Raw genomic sequence first — 7644 nt, forward strand, 5'->3', positions numbered from 1 at the left:
GGGGAAAAAAAGCGTAGCGGAAGCGGAACACCAAAAATAATAATAACATTAGTAATGAAGAAGGCATCTGCTGGCACACCGGGGCGCATGAAAAATTCATCCCTCAGATCATATCCCCACCCGACCCGCCACTGCTGGCCGTATCGTATTTTCCGCCACCGAAAACTCGGTGCGCCATTTCCACGCTCCGATCGCGGGAGAGGGCTGGAAAATGTGAACCTTTCCCGCTCCAGCACCCAGCTGCTAATGCTCTCAGTGGGGCTCATAAAAATGATTTCCGGCCTTGGTGGTAACCGCTCCAACCGGACGCACACACCAACACCCACGTACACATCCTGTACGACCGCTACTAGAAGGCATGTATTTTTTTTCCAACGGGTGGGTTTTAATTTTTTCCATCTTTCAGTATACCCTCGCCCACGGTTTTCCGTCTGCCAAATGGCCGCGGGCGGTGTCCTATTTTTGGTGCAGTGCCGTTCGGCCGAGCTTGCAAAATCACAGCCGTGCCCCGTTTCTTGTTTTGGAAGCTGCAAAAGCGGACCCGTTTTCCTTCTGACGCCGCCTGCAGTGCAAGGGATGGGAGGAGCGGCCAAAGGATCCTTCTCAAGTCAGGAAATGGTAGTGATGAAGAGGTGGAGAGGGACGTTGGTGGGGGAGGGGTAGTAAGGGGAGGTGGGAATAATACAGCTGCAGGACCTAGGGCGATGTCCTTTTCCGGGAAAAGGCGCATATGCTGAATATAATAATATTTTTCCTCTCTCTTCCGATGCAGCTCTTTATATTGAATAGTATCTGCATTTCTGCTTTTTGCTATTCAATTCAACCATTCACTTCGATCGCTTCTTAATGTATGAAGCATGGTAATTGCTTCACTAAGAAACAGATTTGCTTTGTTCGTTGCTGTTATCAATGAAAATTTTATCAACAAAATATCCTACTTTCCCATTTGTTTAACACTATTTCTATCTCGTTAACGGAACGAAAGATCACTGGTTGGTCTGTATTCTGCTCCACCCTGTGCAAAAGGAAACAATCACGTTTCCTCGGTGTTCTCAGTTACCTTTGCATATATTTTATGTTCTTTGGAAATTTTTCAGCGTAACATACCTCAGCGCAGTGTAGCAAGCAGCTTTTCCCATTTTTAATGGAATTTCCCTGGCAGCAACAACACAGCCATTCGATTCGATCAATTTCGGAGCCAGCGTTTCCTGCTCGGAGCCTGAGAGTGGGCAGCGAGATGCATCGACTGACCTGCACTTCTGCCATTTTTCGATCGACGCATACGAGAGTCACCGGGCCACCCGGGTTGGTGGGAAAGGAAAAAGAGCCCCAATCTGCACCGCAAACACGAAGGAATCGATAATAACAGACACGTTTCGATGCGGTATTGTGGTTGATCTACCCGCTCCGGGAGTAGGAATAAAGAGCGCTCCGGAAGCGTAATTTGATTTCGAAATTGCTTTCCCGAGGACCTGATTCGCAGAGCCGGGGTTTCGAAATGGGATAACTTTCTTCCCGCAACGGCACACACATACAGACGCAATCTTTTTTTGGGATCCTGATCAACTGCTATGAACTTTTGTTACCCTCTGAAGCACAGACCTACTTTGATTTGGTTATTTAGGATTTCTCAACATCAGTTTCTGTTGTGAAACCGTTAAGAGAAGACTAATTTGTTTCACTTTTCTGTTAATCTTTTCACAACGATTTCCCGTGTGGAAAAAATCAAAGATATCGTTAACACATTCGCTTGCCCTAGCGGAGGGGGTGCATCGATAAAGTATAGAGTTTTGCAGCGAAACCCATTTTAAGACCCCATTGCAGTAAACTTATTATCACTCCATAACATTTTACAGCCATCGAAGAAAAGGTTTCCAGTATTTGTTATCTGGTTTTGCTTACTGTGGTAGGCTTACTTTCACTTTGCACATTTCCTTTTTCCAGGGCCATCGATGTCCTCACACAAACATCACTTTAAACTCGCTCCCCGTAAAGAAAATGGTCCCGAGTCTGAAATGCTTTCCCCGTGCATAAGTACGCACACACACATAAAATTCACAAAAAGTGGCCCCGATCCGGCTGAATCATTCCGGTTTGGAGAGCAATTTAGCAAATTTTATTACTTCCATTATTTCACGGCCGTTTGTTGCTTTATCTGTTTTATGTGTCGATGGCCCCGAACCAATTCGAGTGCGGGGCGGCACGTGTGCGGGAGGCGAACAGCGACGCAAAATTATGTACGAAAAATTATTCCCCCACCGGTCCGCCCCATTCCATCTTCCGTCACTCGCTTTTCGGTTTATTTCGTTTGGTTATGAAAGAAAAACAGAAGAAAACGGCTCACTTCAAGTACCGCAGCAAAGTAGCGCAGCGATGCTGTTGACGGTGGGAAAGTGAACCGAGAAGGTAGCGTAAAAAATTGCTTAGACACACATACACCCAGGAAGGAAGTGCCGCGCTGGTTTGGGGCTGGCGAAAGATTGGCGAAAAACAGTCGAATGATGATTGAGAAAAATCCCCCGACGCATAAGATAAGTACGTTTCGTTTTACATTCACCTTTTTCCCAGCGTGCGCGATAACTTTTCGGGCCCCACCTTGCCTGTCTCCCCCTCGCCTCCAGCTCAGTCCCTTCTAACGAGCCTTTACGCGGGGCCTGGGGCGGAACCGGGCCAACCGTGGGGCCGGGAAAATCGGCCGAAAAACAAGGGCGCATGATTGGATAAGAGGGAACAGCAGCAGCAGCATCAGCAGCAAAACAAAAACAACACCGAACCGCCGACGTGGTGAAACTGCAGGAAAAGTTGCTCATCATTCCGCGGCGGGACGGAAAAGGCCGCAAGGCGAAGGCGAAGGCGGTCCGGAACGGAGTGGCCTTGCTCAGCAGAAATTTTACTCCCGACCGAAGAAAGTGGACCACAGCGGTGGAGACCCACTTGCCGGCGGCTTCGTGGAGACGGTGAGTGGCTGTTTTTCCGCGGTGCTTCGCTTGAAGATTTTCTTTTTACAACACCACGCCACGCTTTTCTTTCCGTTGTTGCTTTGGCTTCCCGCAAATGCTTACACCATCGCTCGATTGCCTTCTCGGCCTGCCCTTGCTATGGCAGATATACACCCACAACTACACACACATACAGACACACACATCTTCGTACACACGCACATACACCGACACGCGTTCCGGGGCCCCGAAGGCTATTAGCGATTTTTGCCGCTGCTGCGATTCCATCGACATTTGATACAAAACATACCGTGTCTGACCAAGGTGGTTTTTCACCAGGCTTTTGCCGTTTCCCTTGCCCCAGCGTCCAGTAGCGGGGTGGGGGAGAGAGAAGGAGGACGATTTTGTGTCGATGGTTTCAACTTTCACACATTCTTCGGCACCGGCACATTGGTTCGTTTAAAGAATTGCGTCCGTTTGCGGTGGAATGTGGGCGTAAAACAGAGGCGCCGGGAAGCTGCCATCGAGGTTACAAACTTCATAGACATTTTGGGTACAACATTTTCGAGCGTAATGTGTCAGAGCATTGTAAGGACATTGTTGTTTGAAGCGTCTGTAGCTAAATTACATGTGGTCTTTTTCTAAACGCCAGATAAAAATCCTTGAAGTATCTTTTATCAATGAAATTGGCACACTTTCGGATATATCGTATACTTTAGCGTATAGCTTCATTAGTTCCGATTGTCCGTATGAGTACGATTTACTTGAAACCCTACCGTATCATATTAATTTTGTGTTATTTTGGCATTCAATGTTTAACTCAACTTAAAATGCAATCTAAGTTTTATCCTACTTCTGATAACATTCTCTCTTTTCCAGGGTAATCTTAGTTTCTTAAAGTTACCAATAAAAAATGTTAAACAATTGTAAATAAACTTAAAACGGGTGCTGCGTATCGAATATTCAAAATACGATTGTTTCCAGGATTAGTTTCACTACAGTTTCGTCTATTATTCCAACAATTTCATGCCACTTGGCTTTCGGCAGAAAACAGACAAACATTCAAAAAGGATAAGGAAGATGAACTGCTTGGTATTTTACTCAATCGTGGCGCCCATTCACTGTTAACGACTTGCTGGAATCTCTACAGGGCATAACCGAAAGTAACGAACGAACAAACGAAGGGCCGGCCCAGAGTCGATAATAGAAATGTTACCATTGAAAACGGTCCGCGGCTCCGGCGAAAACCATGGGCATTCGGGCATTTTCCACCAGTCCCTCCTCCGATGGCACCGTGTTCACTCGGGAGAGGAATTTCACATTAGAAAACGATGGGCCGATTTCTTGTGTTGCGTCTCAAAAGAGTTTCGATGTAAAAGGGCGTCTTGGCAGGCCGGTTTCTTTCCATCCCGGGTTCGCACGATGGTACGCCGTCTTCATGTCCCGTAAAAATGCGTTCGAAGACATACCGAAAGGATGGGGTTTTGCATAAAAAGAACATTCGTTGCCGTTGTCCTTCGGTGTTCCGCTCGGCGTACACGCAAGACAACGCCGCGCTGACATCGAAACGGCTCGAATTTTCCGGTACGACTGCTGGAACGGGGGTCGATTTCGTACAGTTGAAGAAAAAAAGAAAGTCTTTCCGTGAAGTAAGACACGCGGCGACAGGCCACTTTCTCCCGCTGCTGGCACACGCAGTAAAACGAGGTTTTTCCCCGTGTACGCTAGTTTACGTTTCGGGCCGGGCCCTCGTGTCGGGCGGGGTGAATTCCTAATGCCGTGCCGGTCCGCATTTGTGTTGGCTCGGGCAAACAACAGAAAACACGCCTCCCGGGCAAAGGGACGCGCTTTGCTGCTGGAGGCAGGGGCGGCCGAATGGGGTGGGGGAGCACCGAAGCGCAAAAGAAATATTTTCTCGTTATGTTTTAATCCGGGCGAGATCGTAAATTTCGCTGCCATTTTCCGACCGGCAGCAAGACGCCAGCGTCTAGAACGGGACCATGGGTCGAGGAAAATGCCGTGACAAGCACGGAACGGGTTTTGGTTGGTGGGAACGACGAAGTGGAAGGGTTGGGGAGGAAGGTGGGGGACCAGTAAACGACTACACGCGGAGTCGGAATGGAACGGACGACAGTTCGGAGCGATCCTAATGCACTTCGTAATGGAAATATTTGCAATTCATTAACGCGAGAGTTATAACGAAGGCCGCATAAACTACACGCGCAACATGAAGCCGGAGCACCATTGCCAGGGCTTTGTTTTTTTTTCTTGCGTCGATTGAAGGAGATAGGGTTGAAGGAAGGAAGGAAAGGAATTCCATTGCAGATACGCTACCTGACTTTTGGCTCAAGCAAAATAGAGAACAGTGCAACTGGAGAAAATTTATCATAAAAATCATTTCGAAAAGATAAATTTCACCAGGGTGTGGTTGGATTTTACAGCATAGACTACATGAAAACTACTATAAAATCTCCTTTATGAAATATTTTTTCACTTTAGAGGGAGTACTTTTGTGCTTGAAATACTTTAAAATCACGATTGTTTGGTGGATCGACAAAACATTCACTGCAATGCGTCCAACGTCGGTCTCGTGCACTGCGGATTGCCATCATTCAGGCGCACCGGTAAGATCCTGTTTCACTTTTCCAACCGGTCAACCAGGATTAATTGCTTGGATTGTAAAAACAGAACCCATCGAGTAACAGCTTTATATCCATCTTCCAATCTCACACTCGATGTAAAACTTCTGGCACACGCAAACACACACACACACACATCGTTGCCATGTTTGCTGCACCCATACACATTGTTTGTGTCCCTTGCGCCATCGTGAACCGGTCGAGCCGCAAAGCCACCCAACGGTTTGCCGATTCGGTAAAGTGTGGCAAAATCCGTCCCGTTGCAGAAATCCTTCCTCTACCCCGCCCTCCCTTCAGACACCCACCGGCGTCGTTATCTCCATTCGTTTCGATTAGCCCTGGCGATATGCGGAAACTCCCAGGGATCAGAAGAGCTCCCCGGGATGAGGGGAAAGAGTGTGTTTGTCTTTCTGCCTGCCGTCCAGCGTCAGTAGCAGGATATTTTGTAGCCCTATCGTTTTCTGCTTCGTTTTCCCCGTCCCCTACCTGCGCCCATTTGCACCGTAACCGAAAAGCATCTGCTCGCTACATTGTGTTGCACGGGGCTACGGTGGCCTGTAATAAAATGGCCTTCACGGAACACCAACTTCACACCCGGCGCACCCGCCCGGACATAAACAATAGACCGGAATAGTAATTCACTGCCTTCCGGTGGACCTTTCGGTGGTCGTCGACCGCCCGGCGCCGGCCACTTCTTGCCACGCGGTGTCAACGGTGGATTGGCGGAGATTAAGTACGTGCAATAAATTTTTAATATTATTTTCTCGGGCCGCTTCGGTGCTTTTCTTCCCGGGGGTTGAAGCGGAATCAGAAGCTATGACGCTGTGGTCGAAAAATAGGACCAGCAAAAAGTGTGCCTCCTCGTCCCCGGCAAAGTGAACATCATCTCGACTGATCCCACGTGCGTTCGTAGATTTTTCTTCACGCTCGTTGGGCCGTACTATGGATGAAAGTAGATTTTTTCCCGAGGAAAAAAAACATGGAAAGCTTAGAGCCAACCTTCAAACCATCTCACCTGCGGAAACTGTTGGCGGAAACGTTTGCACAAAGGGAAGAAAAACGAGAAAAAAAGGCTTTTTTGGGAAACGTGTGGCGAAGGTAGAAGGTGTCTCGAGGATAAAAGGACACCGTATCACGCGCTGCTCGGTGAATCGGTTTAGTACCCTTGCCACGTGCTTTTCCCGGTTCATTTCGGGATCCCCGCAGGTCGTGCCACCGGCGAAAGGTGAGAGGCCATAAAACATACTGTATGTTTTATTGATTTTATTATAAAAATAAATGGTCCTACCATTTTTTGTGCCTTTGCTCTTCACGCAGAACAAGCTTCAGTTCAGTTGCCCTGAAGCAAAATACGGCGACAGTTTTCAGGTGAAGAGAAAGAACTTTCTAATGCTTTACGTTCTTGCGACTTGAGCAAAACGGTTGTTCTGTACTTAAGTGCCACCAAACAACAACTGCATTGTAGCGAACACACCAAGCGGGTCGAATTTTTCTGTTGGGCAAAGATGAAGGTACGAATTGAAGAGCTCGTTCACGATCACCGGCAGGATTTGCACGAAAAACAAAGGAAACACGCACGGAGACGTTCGCTTGCTCGGTAATTGAATCCGGACGAAGAGCACTTTAGTCGAAATTGTCGGAATGTTTTCCGAGGGCACGATGCTCCACCGGTCCCAGGCATATGGGTGCTCTCAAATGGCCCAACGTCCGGTACGACGACTGAAGTCTGGTTGCTAAGGACGTGTAGCAACTGACGTCCCCGAGAACCCCGGAGAAGGATCATCCGAGGGACCGTTAATAAAGTGAAATTGCTTCGTTGGACGGCTTAAGGAGTAAGTTCTAGCGTTTGCAGCGCTTCCAACTCGTATGAAGCTCGGACCCGATGTGTAGGCCTACAGTGCGTAGCGAACATACCGACACGAGGCATGGATCTTTAAAAAATTCCTTAAAACAAACATCCTCTTTTATTCTCCACCGATGAAAACTTATCTGGACGGTTGGAAAATCATTCGGTGCATGGAAAACCCTTCAACCCCGCTCACCTTCACTTTGTGCATGTTTGATGG

The sequence above is a fragment of the Anopheles ziemanni genome, chromosome 3 (assembly GCF_943734765.1).
Source record: "Anopheles ziemanni chromosome 3, idAnoZiCoDA_A2_x.2, whole genome shotgun sequence".
Classification (NCBI taxonomy): Eukaryota; Metazoa; Arthropoda; class Insecta; order Diptera; family Culicidae; genus Anopheles; species Anopheles ziemanni.